At 44.1% G+C, this 15,152-nt stretch overlaps 1 long non-coding RNA gene across 1 annotated transcript; it reads right to left on the bottom strand.

Moving 5' to 3' along the window:
• Positions 1-7,656: 7,656 nt before the first annotated feature.
• LOC138672223 (uncharacterized) lies at positions 7,657-8,670 on the bottom strand. The gene is made up of 3 exons (XR_011319650.1): positions 8,520-8,670; positions 8,189-8,403; positions 7,657-7,787 (listed from the first exon to the last, which is right to left on the bottom strand). It is a non-coding gene; the product is annotated as an uncharacterized lncRNA (long non-coding RNA).
• Positions 8,671-15,152: the final 6,482 nt, after the last annotated feature.

Below are 15,152 nucleotides of genomic sequence, written 5' to 3'. Positions count from 1 at the left end.
AATTGGTAATTTGTTCAGATTCAATATCATGCCGACATTGCGGCAAGGAAAGAACCAGACACCAGCTGCGATGTTAATAAAACAAACAAGAGGTTCATCAAAACATGAATAAAAAAAGTAATACAAAAGAAAATGAAACAGAAGAAAAATTTATATAAGTACAATGAAAAGAAACACAAGTTAATAATGCAACATGGCTTCCTTCCTGAAATTTAACCCTGAAAGTGCACGGTGTTGTGAGTTCTGTTTTTGGGCTCCCTCTGGTGGTTACTGATGGTACTGGGTGACTTGTCTTTCCTGGGTTTCTGGGTTCCACCAGTTCCATCAGCATATGGGAGTTTCCTATTTAACCTGGCTTTGCTGGCATTTCCTCGCCGGTTATCAATGTATCCAGTGTGTCTTGTTACCTCTGCTCCCTGCTCCTAGAACCTTCTGGACAAGCTAAGTTTGGATTTTCCTGTTTTGTGTTTTGCTTAATTTGGTTTTTAGTCCAGCCTGCAGTTATGTGATTCTCTGCTGCTGGTTGCTCTAGTGGGCTGAAATTGCTTTTCATGTACCATGAGTTGGCACATGAGTTCAAGTAATTTCAGGATGGTTTTTTGAAGGGTTTTTCGCTGACCGCGCAGTTCACTTTTGTATCCTCTGCTATCTAGCTTTAGCGGGCCTCATTTTGCTGAAACTGTTTTCATACTACGTATGTGCTTTCCTCTCATTTCACCGTCATTATATGTGGGGGGCTGCTATTTGCTGTGGGGTATTTCTCTGGAGGCAAGAGAGGTCTGTGTTTCTTCTGATAGGGGAAGTTAGATCTTCGGCTGGAGCGAGACGTCTAGGATCATCGTAGGCACGTTCCCCGGCTACTTTTATTTGTGTTAGGTTCAGGGTCGCAGTCAGCTCAGGTTCCATCGCCCTAGAGCTTGTTTGTATCTGTGCTTGTCCTTTTTGTGATCCCCTGCCATTGGGATCATGACAGCACGGGTAGTTAACAGGTAAATCCAGAAAGCTTCTCTATCACGCAATTTTTTCTCTCTATCCCCTCCCCTGGTACGATACGTCTGTTCAATTGCAAAGACCCTTAGATGTGTGGTTTGTCTGTTGTGTATTCAAATGAAATTATTGGAAACATTGGAAACATGTCTGACTGATGGTTGTACTATGTCATAAAGATGTTCCCGAAACCTACCTTTGAGTCTTCGAATAGTGGAACCAACATATAAAAGTTTGCACTCTAAACATTCAATAATATAAACTATATAATTTGTATTACAATTTAAAAAACTCTTGATAGGAAAATTCTTTTGATTCTTGGAACAAAAAAAGGTAGTTTTTTTTTGTATAAGGGGAAGTTTTACATGGATGTGAACCACTTTTGAAAAACCCTTTGGAAGATAACCAGCCAGTTGGATTCTTAATAATATTAGAATCAAGATAACTAGGTGATAAAGCATTACCCAAAGTGGGTGCGCGTCTCGATATAATTCTGATGCCATCTTGAAGAATTACATTCATACATTCTTATTGTTAGTATTTTTTTTTATTTTTTTTAGTAATGGCATTAATGTTAATGAGATCCGATCTCTGTTTAGTATCCACGATATCAAAGGCGCGTTTAATGCTCCAATTAGGATAATGTCTGGTGATCAAATGTTTCCTAATGATAGATTTTTCTCGATCAAAAGCTGAATTATTGCTGCAGATTCTTTTAGCTCTTTGCCCAATGTGCTTTGCCCAATGGGATAGATTGTATAGTTTGAGAAGGATGAAAACTTTGAGCGTGTAGGATAGTAGTAGGATAGTAGGAGCGTGTAGGATAGTATTACCTGCAGTTTCCTTGCGGTAGGTATGGCTTTGAATAACTTCATTATGTGAGGCTATAAGAACTAAGTCCAAAAAATTGATGCGTTTATTATCAAAAGTGTAAGTAAATCTCAAATTAAACTGATTATTGTTAATGTAAAAAATGAAAAGAGATATAGAGTTATGGTCACCGGACTAAACTAATAATAAATCATCAATATATCTTGATTACCATTTTATATGTTCGGAAAAAGGATTATTAGTAGAACAAATATAACTTTCCTCCCACCACGCCATCACCAAATTTGTTACAGAAGGGGAAAATTTAGCCCCCATAGAAACTCCATTGTTCTGAATGAAAAACATTTTGTCAAACGTAAAATAATTATGTGACAATAGAAATGTTAAAACAGATATTATAAATGATTGTAGTTCATAAGAGAAATTACTGTATTTAGCTAAATGGAATTGGATGACATATAATGCAATTTTGTGGGGGATCGAAGTATACAAAGCAACAATATCACAAGTAAGCTATCACCATTGTGAGTTCCAAACGACACCTTCAAACATGTGTAAGACAGCTCGAGAATCTTTCAAATAACCTGGAACCCTCTGTGCTAAAGGTTGTAAGATGGTATCGAGCCATTCACCCAAATGCTCGCTATATAAGCCAATTCCTGAAATAATAGTGTTACGTGTTACGGAACCACTCAGCACCCAGAATAGGTTGTGCAGTTATATGTATGTATAATAGGTTCCATGTGAGATGCATGTCCCTAATGCATCAGCCCACAGGCAGACGTGGATTTGCCTGCAGATGTCTTGCTGGGAAATGACTTGGGGCCCATGTTGTCTGCCTTCTCGGTTGCCCCTCTAGCTGAGACATATCCTGTGACCACCTGGAGACAAGCTCGAGCTGCGGAGGCGGAATCACACTCAGAGGAGGCCCAGGTAAGACATCCCAGCCCTACATGTATTCCCATAGCCAGACACATTTCTTGGGCCACCCCAGATGAATTTAAGAGGGAGTTACTTGAGGATCCTTCATTGGAGGGATATCACGGGAAGGCACAGGAGGGGAGAGGGGTATTGGAAGGGGAACAGTTTGTATGGAAGCAGGGACTCCTCTACCGGATCACAGAGCAGCACCACACAGGGACAAGCCCCACTATAAAACGACAGCTGGTAGTTCCCAAGAAGTATAGGCAGGAGTTACTGCGAATCTCTCATGACATACCCTTGACTGGGCACTTTGGCATCAGTCACACCAGGCATTGTCTGACACAAAACTTTTTTTGGCCGGGGGTAACCTATGATGTTCGTCAGTACTGCCAGACCTGTGACAGTTGCCAGCGCATTGGCAAGAGGGGAGATTGATGCAAGGCCAAATTACGCCCCTTCCCCATTGTGGAGGAACCATTTAGCGGAGTAGCGGTCGATCTGATAGGGCCGTTAACCAAACCCAGTCCATCAAGGAAAAGGTATATATTGACAGTGGTAGATTATGCCACATGATATCCAGATGCGGTTGCGTTACCTAACATACTGGCAGAGATGGTGGCAGCCGCCCTGCTCCAGGTTTTCTCATGGGTTGGATTTCCCCGTGAGATTATCTTGGACCAGGGTAACCAGTTTACAGCAGAGGTGAACAACCAACTGTGGAAGCTGTGCGGCGTAAAGTCCATTAGAAGCACCCCATACCACCCGCAAACCAATGGGTTGTGTGAACGCTATAACGGGACGTTAAAACAAATCATTGGGACTTTCACCAGGACCTACAGGGACTGGGAGAAATTCTTGCCACACCTCCTGTTTGCCTATCGGGAGGTGCCCCAAGAATCCATGGGGTTCTCCCCATTCGAGCTGGTATACGGGAGATGGGTAAGGGGACCCCTAGACTTAGTGCTAGAACACTGGGAAGGGGAAGGCCGCATAGAAGGGGTACCTATTGTACCATATGTGCTGGAATTCCGGGACCACCTACAGGAGCTGACCCAGGCTGTACGTGAGAACATGCAGGTGACCCAGCGGCGCCAGCGCATATGGTATGATTGGAGGGCCAGAGAGCCTTGGAAATAGGACAGGAGGTCCTGGCGTTAGAGCCAACTAGGCAGAACAAGTTCCAAGCTGCATATCAGGGGCCCTACCAGGTAGTGGGTTAAATAGCCGACACAACCTATTATTTCGCCGATTGTGACGACCCCAGGGTTATCCGCATGTTCCACGTGAATATGCTGAAGCCCTACCGGGAGCGCCCTGAAGGGGTAGTGGCCATCTGTGCACCTGAGGCAGAGGATTTAGCCGGACTTCCCTTGCCGGATGTCTTAGGGGAATGGACTCAGTCTAAAACATGGGACCAGGTACACTTGGGTGAAGACCTAGGCCCCCGGAAGAGACAGCAGGCGGAGGAGTTGTTGAGGCAGCGACAGAGGATGTTTTCAGGGAGACCAGGGTACACTTGCCTGGAACAACACAAGGTTGAGACCCAGGATTAGACACCCTTGTGACAAAACCCCTTCCGCGTCCCTGAGTCTGTACGAGAGGGGATGCGACAAGAGATACAAGAGATGTTGCATTTAGGGGTCATTGAAGAGTCAGATAGTCCCTGGGCATCCCCAGAAGTGTTAGAGCCCAAGAAGGATGGGACTACATGGTGTTGTAGACTATCATGAGCTCAATGAGAAAACAGTGACGGATGCATATTCCATGCTGCGTGTGGATGAGTTGTTAGACCGGCTGGCGGGGGCAAAGTAAACTACTGCCCCGTGAAGTAAGCTATGCAGCCATCGAGAAGGAGTGCCTGGCGGTAGTATGGGCACTCAAAAAGTTGCAACCATATTTGTATGGATGACGGTTTTCCCTCCTAACGGACCATAACCCCCTAGTCTGGCTTAATCGGGTCTCTGGAGACAACGCCAGATTGCTGCGTTGGAGTTTAGCCCTACAACCTCTGGACTTCACCATCCACTACAGACCCGGCAAACAAAACGGTAACGCTGATGGACTAAGTCAACAAGCGGAACTTGTACCAACCCCATAAACTTCGGTCATCCCCAAACCGATCCATTAAGGATCAGACTGTGTTTGCCGATCGTGTCCCTAAAAAGGGGAGCCGTGTTACGTGTTACAGAACCACTCAGCACCCAGAATAGGCTGTGCAGTTATATGTATGTATAATAGGTTCCATGCGAGATGCATGTCCCTAATGCATCAGCCCACAGGCTGCGCCCCTGGGTAGAGGGGACACGATATTCCCCTTTTGTCCGCCCCCCACCTTTGTAATTCCCACAGTAAATATCGGCAGGCTCCGGTCACCTGCGGTTATCGTAATGTATGTCTGGCCTGCCGCTTTTCTATTGGCCTGCCCTCTGTATCTGTGTGATATATTCTGTGTCCTGTGAGTAAAGTGGTGTCAGACTGGAAATACGTGGAGAAGCAGTGATCTTTTATATGCGCCCATGCAACCAAGCAATTCCAGCCAGCGTCCTTCATTCAGACTCCAACCAAAGCAGAGTGGACCTCCTGAAACACGGGGGGGGGGGGTACTGAAAGAGGTACCCCAGCTTGGTAGACCCCATTACAAATAGGTTGCATGGGAGGTGGAAATTTATCCTTATGTGTTTTAGGTAACGCATGTAGAAAAGGGATCATTGGATTCTCAACATACAAGTAATCAGCTGGTATCTTAGAAAAAAAGCCCAGATCTAGACCAATATCAATAATGTTTTTACATTGCATTACATATTCCGATGTTGGATCAGACATGATCTTACTGTAATCATCATTTATGGATAACATACGATAAATAGATTCAAAATAATCAATTTTGTTCAAAATTACCACTCATTCCCACTCATGGAGTCTTTGATTGACCCCTCGAAGAAGGAACGAGCTGCACATGTGTTTAAAGCAGAAAATAAGTGTTGATACCTCTCCAGATACATTGAATCTCATGTATAACATTGAGAAATCATCTCAATATTAAGAGTCTTAACACTAGGACTACTGGACTCGTGACCCCGCCTAGAACTACTGAAAGGAGTCATTTTGACTCCTTGCTTGTTTTCGTTTATTTTTAGAGTTTCATTTGTGGTTATTTATTAATAATTATATTTTTTGTAATGTATTATTATTGTGAGATCCAACAGTAATGCTTTTGATTGTTTTTTTTTCTGCTTTTCTTATTTTTCTACAGAAAATAACAATAATTATAATAGACGTTTTTCAAACATTTTTTTTATTCAAGTGCACACAAATAAACAACAACTGAAGAACAAAAAGCAGAGAAAATGTAGGTGGAGGAGCATAAAAATGAAAATATGGCACAGAATTCACCTTCTAAACATTTGGTGTTTCGCATTTTAGGCATTGCCTTTGATTTATGGCAGTACATTGCCCACACAAAGACTTACCACAAGTCTTACAATTGCCGACAGATCTATTTTTCTTGCACTTTTCTTTGATCTGGCAAAATTTTGTTTGAACCATCACTTCTGAACATGTAGAAACTTGGGACGTGGAACCCTTTTCCCTATCTGTGACATAAGGACCATTCAACTCTCTCACAAGCGTTTGCAAAAATGCCTTGCGTGACATTTTTTGGTGGGTAATCTCCTTGAATATTATACATGCATTTATACCCGCAAAGTCTAAGGCATTTTCAAATGCATGAACAGGCCATCTCCTTGTGGATGTTCGTGTGGTATATTTTCGTGCCATCTGATCCACTACATCTACTCCATATTTTGTTTCATTGTAAAACTTTACCATTTCTGGAGTTTTTTTAGTGGAATCAGATGCAACAACAACATCTGGATGGACGGAACTCAAAATGACAACATTTTTGTTGGGCTTTCCTTGATATACTGTAAGTGTAAAATTGTCTTCATTTCTAAACACTTTAGTGTTGTACAATTCCTCTTTCATGGATTTTATTTCTTTAGGCACTTCTCGCCTTATCTTATTCAGTGTTCCCACGATGGTTGTTCCTTTGCTTTTTAGCTGTTTAGCTAATTTTACTGAAGTAAAATAATTATCGGTTGTAACATTGGGACCTTTTTTCAAAAACGGGTCCAATAACTTCATTACCACATGGTCAGCTAAACGGTCCTCAGCACGGCGTGTGTCATCTTTGCCTAAATAAGGGAAGCCATTTGCCAGATATTTGCTCTCCTTATCAACAGCTAGCCAATATTTGTGGCCATATTTATCTGGTTTGGAAGGCATGTACTGCGTGAATGGACACCTAGTTTTGCTTGGGAAAAGTTGCTCATCCACCGTTATGTATGGGCCAGGTTTGTAACACGCAATACAATTTTCAATAAACCTGTCCCACACAGTAGAAAATAGAGCAAACTTGTCCGTTTGTAGTCTCTCCGATCGAGTAGATTTATCATCAAATCTGAGAAACCTCACAATTTCAACAAAGCGGTCCCTAGACATTGTCACTTTGCAAAACGGTATTCCCCAGTCATTACACCAAATACTGCTAATCGAGTGACGGTTCGTGCCAGATATTCCACGAGCATAGAATATCGCAATGAATGCATCTAGCTCCTCATCAGATAGAGTAAACTGTAAGTTATTGTTCCTGCATGCTTCTGCAAGCGTACAGTTCTTTATATGTGTCAATATATATGAATCAAAAAATAAACGCCATGCGCTCAAAGGACTATCGATAATGATATTTCTTCTGGCGTATCCTGTAGGGCCAGGTGCTTCTCGAAGAATATTTTGGCTGTCACGCCTACCAGGCAAGTGTTGTCCAATTTCAACAGGTTTCCATTGAATACCATCTGCTGAAACTAGTATTCCTTCAGATTCGCCTTCTCTGGTGTTTGTTGTTGCATTACCTTCGCCGCCATCGTTATCTGTTGTTCTTTCATTTCTGGGACGTTTTGCTGATTTTTTCTGTCCACGACCAGGAGGATGGTCACAAGGCAACATAACTGCATGAGCCCAATCCCCAGTTGACGTGCTTGGAATATCTGGAAAAAAGTTGATGAATATTTAGAATTTTTGTTTTGTAAGGGTCCGTGCACACTGGCTGGATTAGCGGCGGAATATCCGACCGGATATTCTCACCACAATCCGGCCCGTACCTGCCCACTCAGGTACAGAGCGGAGTTTCATACCTGAAGCTCCGCTCCGAACCCCGGGCTGGAGCCGCTGTCTGGGACGGAGCCGTGCTCGCGCGTAAGCAAGCGCTGCTCTGTCCCTGACAGCGGCTCCAGCCCGGGGTTCGGAGCGGAGCTTCAGGCATGAGCGGGCAGGTACGGCCTGTATTGTGGCAAGAATATCCAGATGGCTATTCAGCCAGAATTCTGCTAGTGTGCACAGGCCCTAACTCAGTGTGTGGAAGAACAAATAAATACACATAACTACTTACCTTCTGGATTTGTTCCTTCTGAGTCTTCAGATTCACTTGATATGTTCTGAGGAATGAAATCTTCATCACTGTCAGAATCAAATACATGTTCCTGCAATTCGTATTCCGTTTCATCCTCCGGTATGGATTGCAAAGTAGCCAGAATATCCTGAGGCTTTATCAAACGTCTTCTCTCCATATTCCTCACAAATTCCATAATTCTATATAGTTCCCTGCTGAAAAATAGAAATGAAATGAAAACTAAAAGAAATAATAACTGTTCTGCCACCTTCAAAAGTAGGTGGGCTGAATCAGTTGACAGACAGCTAAACTATTTCATAACAATTCATACCTGTATGAGTCTTCAGAGCTCGTATGTCTGCGTCTGTTCTCTTTGTCTCTTCAGCTGAACTGAAAGTAAAGTTACTATCCAGAATACTGTCTCCTGCTAGGACCTTAGAAAAACACCACCCTTCATTAGCATAAGATAAGAGCCTAGAGTAAACAAGCTATTTTGTTCAGCATTACACAGTAATACAAGCAGGTAAAACACAAGGAAAATGTGAAAAGTTGACATGTAAATTGAACTACATCTATATGAACATCAGGGTAAATAAGACAGAGTGAAAAAATTATGCGCAAAACTTTATAGCAACATTTAGTGACAAAAGGACCACAAAATATAGTAGGGAGTCAAAATGACTCCCTTCAGTAGTTCTTGGTACATTTTGAAAAAAACGCGCAAATTTTTTACCAAAATTATTTATTCTCACAAAATCTTTTTTCACATCATATTTGAGGAAAAGTCACCGAGTTTCAAGCCGGAATTCTGAGAAATGTAGTCACAGAAGAGAAATAAAAAATGAAAGGAGTCAAAATGACTCCATCAGTAGTTCTAGTGTTAACCCCTTAGCGACCGCCGATACGCCTTTTAACGGCGGCCGCTAAGGGTACTTAAACCACAGTGCCGTTAATTAACGGCGCTGTGGAAAAAGTGAATAGAGCCCCCCAGAGTTGGATTTTCTCCAGGGTCTCGGCTGCCGGGGGTAGCCGAGACCCCTGAGAACATGATTCGGGGGGTTTTGTACCGACCCCGCATTTGCGATCGCCGGTAATTAACCGTATACCGGCGATCGCAAAAAAAAAACCGCGATTTCTTTTTAATTTCTCTGTCCTCCGATGTGATCGCACATCAGAGGACAGAGAAAAGGGGTCCCCGATCGCCCCCCGATACTCACCTGTCTCCCCCGGTGCTCCTCGTGGCTCCCGATGGGCGCCGCCATCTTCAAAATGGCGGGCACATGCGCAGTGCGCCCGCCAGCCAGCCCCGGGAGAATCTTTGGGGTCTCGGCTACCGACCCCTGTTTTGCGATCGCCGGTAATTAACTGTTTACCGGCGACCGCAAAAAAAAAAAAGCAAAGTGTAATTCTCTGTCCTCTGATGTGATCGCACATCAGAGGACAGAGAAATAGGGGGATTCGGGGACCCTATCATACTCACCGGTGTCCCTGGGTCCTCCTGCTGCTCCTCCTGGCCGCCGGGGAAAAGAAAATGGCGGGCGCATGCGCAGTGCGCCCGCCATCTGTCTCCATCTGCCGGCCGGCAGGAGAAGAGCAGTTGAGGCTAAAATTAGGGTTAGGGCTAGGGTTAGGGTTAGGGCTAGGGTTAGGGCTAGGGTTAGGGTTAGGGCTAGGGTTAGGGCTAGGGTTAGGGCTAGGGCTAGGGCTAGGGTTAGGGCTAAGGTTAGGGTTAGGGTTAGGGTTAGGGCTAGGGTTAGGGCTAGGGTTAGGGTTAGGGCTAGGGTTAGGGCTAGGAATAGGGTTAGGGCTAGGGTTAAGGCTAGGGTTAGGGTTAGGGCTAAATTTAGGGTTAGGGTTGGGGCTAAATTTAGGGTTAGGGTTGGCGCTAAATTTAGGGTTAGGCTTCTTTCACACTTACGTCGGTACGGGGCCATCACAATGCATCGGCCCGACATACCGACGCACGTTGTGAAAATTCTGCACAAAATGAGCAGCGGATGTAGTTTTTCAACGCATCCGCTGCCCAATCTATGTCCTGGGGAGGAGGGGGCGGAGTTACGGCCACGCATGCGCGGTCAGAAATGGCGGATGCGACGTACAAAAAAACGTTACATTGAACATTTTTTTGTGCTGACGGTCCGCCAAAACACTGATCCAGTGCACGACGGACGCGACGTGTGGCCATCCGTCACGATCCGTCGGCAATACAAGTCTAGCGGCAAAAAACGCATCCTGCGGGTACATTTGCAGGATCCGTTTCTTGTCCAAAACGACGGATTGCGACGGATGCCAAACAACGGAAGTGTGAAAGTAGCCTTAGGGCTAGGGTTAGGGTTGGGACTAAAGTTAGGGCTAGGGTTGTGGCTAAAGTTAGGGTTAGAGTTGGGATTAGGGTTAGGGTTTGGATTAGGGTTGGTATTAGGGTTAGGGTTGGCATTAGGGTTACGCTTGGGATTAGAGTTAGGTTTGGGATTAGGGTTAAGGTTAGGGTTGTGATTAGGGGTGTATTAGGATTAGGGTTAGGTTTGAGGTTAGGGTTGAGATTAGGATTAGGGGTGTGTTGGATTTAGGGTTTTCATTAGGGTTATGGTTAGGGTTGACATTAGGGTTGTTTTGGGGTAAGGGTTGTGATTATCGTTAGGGTTGGTGATTAGGATTATGGATCGGGTTGGGATTAGGGTTAGGGGTATGTTGGGGTTAGGGTTGGAGCTAGAATTGGGGGATTTCCACTGTTTAGGTACATCAGGGGTCTCCAAACACGACAGCCAATTTTGCACTCAAAAAGTCAAATGGTGCTCCCTCCCTTCTGAGCTCTGCCGTGCGCCCAAACAGTGGGTTACCCCCACATATGGGGCATCAGCGTACTCAGGATAAATTGGACAACAACTTCTGGGGTCCAATTTCTCCTGTTACCCTTGTGAAAATAAAAACTTTTTTATTTTTATGACTCTGCATTATAAACTTCTGTGAAGCACTTGGGCATTCAAAGTTCTCACCACACATCTATATAAGTTCCTTGGGGGGTCTAGTTTCCAAAACAGGGTTGTGGGGGGTTACTACTGTTTAGGTACATCAGGGGCTCTGCAAACGCAACATAACGCCCACAGGCCATTCTATCTAAGTCTGCATTCCAAAACGGCGCTCCTTCCCTTCCGAGCTCTGCCATGCGCCCAGTGGTTTACCCCCACATATGGGGCATCAGCGTACTCAGGATAAATTGAACAACAACTTTCGTGGTCCAATTTCTCCTGATACCCTTGTGAAAATAAAAACTTGGGGGCTACAATATCTTTTTTGTGGAAAAAAAAATATTTTTTATTTTCACGACTCTGCATTCTAAACTTCTGTGAAGCACTTGGGCATTCAAAATTCTCACCACACATCTAGATAAGTTCCTTGGGGGGTCTAGTTTCCAAAATGGGGTCACTTGTGGGGGGTTACTACTGTTTAGGTACATCAGGGGCTCTGCAATCGCAACATAACGCCCACAGACCATTCTATCAAAGTCTGCATTCCAAAACCGCGCTCCTTCCCTTCCGAGCTCTGTCGTGCGCCCAAACAGTGGTTTACCCCCACATATGGGGTACCAACATACTCGGGACAAATTGGACAACAACTTTTTGGGTCCAATTTCTCTTGTTACCCTTGTGAAAATAAAAACTTGGGGGCTAAAAAATCTTTTTTGTGGAAAAAAAAATATTTTTTATTTTCACGACTCTGCATTCTAAACTTCTGTGAAGCACTTGGGCTTTCAAAGTTCTCACCACACATCTAGATAAGTTCCATGGGGGATCTAGTTTCCAAAATGGGGTCACTTGTGGGGAGTTTCCACTGTTTAGGCACATCAGGGGCTCTCCAAACGCGACATGGCGTCCAATCTCAATTCCAGCCAATTTTACATTGAAAAAGTAAAACGGCACTCCTTCTCTTCCAAGCTCTGCAGAGCGCCCAAACAGTGGTTTACCCCCACATATTGGGTATTGACGTACTCAGGAGAAATTGCACAACAACTTTTGTGGTCTAATTTCTCCTGTTACTCTTGTGAAAATAAAAATTTGGGGCAAAAACATCATTTTTGTTGAAAAAATGCGATTTTTTATTTTCACGGCTCTACGTTATAAACTTCTGTGAAGCACATGGGGGTTCAAAGTGCTCACCACACATCTAGATAAGTTCCTTAAGGGGTCTAGTTTCCAAAATGGTGTCACTTGTGGGGGGTTTCCACTGTTTAGCACATCAGGGGCTCTCCAAACGCGACATGTAGTCCGATCTCAATTCCAGACAATTCTACATTGAAAAAGTAAAACGGCACTCCTTCTCTTCCAAGCTCTGCGGTGCGCCCAAACAGTGGTTTACCCTCACATATGGGGTATCAACGTATTCAGGAGAAATCGCACAACAACTTTTGTGGTCTAATTTCTCCTGTTACCCTTGTGAAAATAAGAATTTGTGGGTGAAATATCATTTTTGTGTAAACAAAAGCGATTTTTTATATTCACGGCTCTACGTTATAAACTTCCGTGAAGCACTTGGGGGTTCAAAGTGCTCACCACACATCTAGATAAGTTCCTTAAGGGGTCTAGTTTCCAAAATGGTGTCACTTGTGGGGAGTTTCCACAGTTTAGGTACATCAGGGGCTCTCTAAACGTGACATGGCGTCCGATCTCAATTCCAGCCAATTCTGCATTGAAAAAGTCAAACGGCGCTCCTTCACTTCCAAGCTCTGCGGTGCGCCCAAACAGTGGTTTACCCCCACATATGGGGTATTGGCGTATTCAGGAGAAATTGCATAACAAAATTTATGGTTACATTTCTGTTTTTACACATGTGAAAATAAAAAAAATGGTTCTGAATTAGGATGTTTGCAAAAAAAAGTTAAATGTTCATTTTTTCCTTCCACATTGTTTCAGTTCCTGTGAAGCACCTAAAGGGTTAATAAACTTCTTGAATGTGGTTTTGAGAACCTTGAGAGGTGTAGTTTTTAGAATGGTGTCACACTTCATTATTTTCTATCATATAGACCCCTCAAAATGACTTCAAATGTGATGTGGTCCCTAATAACAAATGGTGTTGTAAAAATGAGAAATTGCTGGTCATATTTTAACCCTTATAACCCCCTAACAAAAAAAAATTTTGTTTCCAAAATTGTGCTGATGTAAATAGACATGTGGGAAATGTTATTTATTAACTATTTTTCGTGACATATCTCTCTGATTTAAGGGCATAAAAATACAAAGTTTGAAAATTGCAAAATTTTAAAATTTTTTGCCATATTTCCATTTTTTTCATAAATAATCACAAGTAATATCGAAGAAATGTTACCACTAACATGAAGTACAATATGTCATGAAAAAACAGTCTCAGAATAAGCGGGATCTGTTAAAACGTTCCAGAGTTATATCCTCATAAATTGACAGTGGTCAGAATTGTAAAAATTGGCTCGGTCATTAAGTACCAAATTGGCTCTGTCACTAAGGGGTTAATAGCAGATTGTTTTATTTTTTTTTAGATTTAACATGCATTGTACGTTAGATGTCAAGTTCCTGCCGCTGCACAGGGGGAATCTCAAACCATATCTGCTGCGGTCTCCAATTCTCCTCCAGCTGCAGTGGAACCTGCTCAGTGGAGACATCAGTCCCAGCGTCTGGCTCAGACTGATACTGTGCAAATGGTTACTGTTGCTTTTCAAGGCTCTGTGCTTGTAGCCAGCACTGGTCAGTTGCGATCAGGCTTTTCTGGGACTAAGTCCTGCTTTTCACACACTGAGCATACCCACGGGAGGTCCTCTCATTGGAGGTCGGGGATCACATGCTCAGGCCCTGTTGCAGCTCCTATTGGTCCACCAGGAAGGTCCTGTAGAGCTGCAACTATAAAAAGTTTGCATGGCCGCACGGCCATGCGCTAGTATCAAATGTGTTTGGCTTATGCCAGTGGATACTATACCACTCTTTACATATGTGGCTTGAGGCTGAAGCTGTACACTCAGGTAGGCAGCTAGAGTCAGTGGGGGCAATTAGCCTTGACTTAGCATCTGGTTCCTTCATGTGTGCAGTTAACACAGAAGAGTTCCAGAGCAAGCACAACCCATAGTTAGGGTAATAGTTTTGTGTAAAGCGCGACTCTGTGAGTCAACAGAGATCGCTTCCAGTTCACATGGGGAGAAGCTTAACCCACGTATGAGCTCAGAGGTTATCCGCCGTTACTTTGCAGCAGATATCTCTGCACGGTGGACGCCGGGCTGCGAACGCACCTTGTAGCTACCTTTCTATGCTCGGTGTGTTCCGCTAGCCCTAAAACTGTGTTAAGGACTGGCGGAGCGCACCAAGTACAAGATGAAATGGAACTAGGTGCGTTCGCAGTCCGAGGTCCACCGTGCAGGTAAAAACCCTGCTGCTAGTAAGACGGACTATATGGTGGTACTATAAGTATACACGCAGGGGTTGACTTCACCCTGCGTGAAGGAAGCGATCCTGTTGCGTCACAGGACCGCGGTACCGCACATAGAGCGCGAGCAAGCAGTCAGCAAACTCAACCCCAACTAGGATTGAAGTCCGATTAGACACTTGCTGGCACAACACCGCAACTGGGTGTGTAAGGAAACTAAATAATAATATAAAGGCACAAGAGTGCGTGCGGTGCCGCACAGATGGACGCCACTAACCACCCAGGCTTGGGTCAGGAAAGCGCAGAGCAAGAGCACGGCGCCGTACAGGCGGACACAGCAACTGGTAGCTGTAATGTGTGTTACGTGCTGTTGGATAAGTCGGGCGCTAGATAGCAAACATACACCTTCCGCGAACAGTCATTCAATAGGGAGGGTTATTTAAAGAGCGACTTTCACTCACAACACACACATATTTACAAGACAATACTAGCGCATAGCCGTGCGGTCATGCGCAGTTTATATAGCTGCAGCACAGGAAACAGCTACAGAAGTTTTGCCCTTTCAGGACCTGCCAAAAGG

This window comes from Ranitomeya imitator, chromosome 3 (assembly GCF_032444005.1).
Source record: "Ranitomeya imitator isolate aRanImi1 chromosome 3, aRanImi1.pri, whole genome shotgun sequence".
In the NCBI taxonomy this organism is placed as follows: Eukaryota; Metazoa; Chordata; class Amphibia; order Anura; family Dendrobatidae; genus Ranitomeya; species Ranitomeya imitator.
Note: the sequence above shows the minus strand (reverse complement) of the source record. Positions and strands in the feature narration are given on the sequence as shown.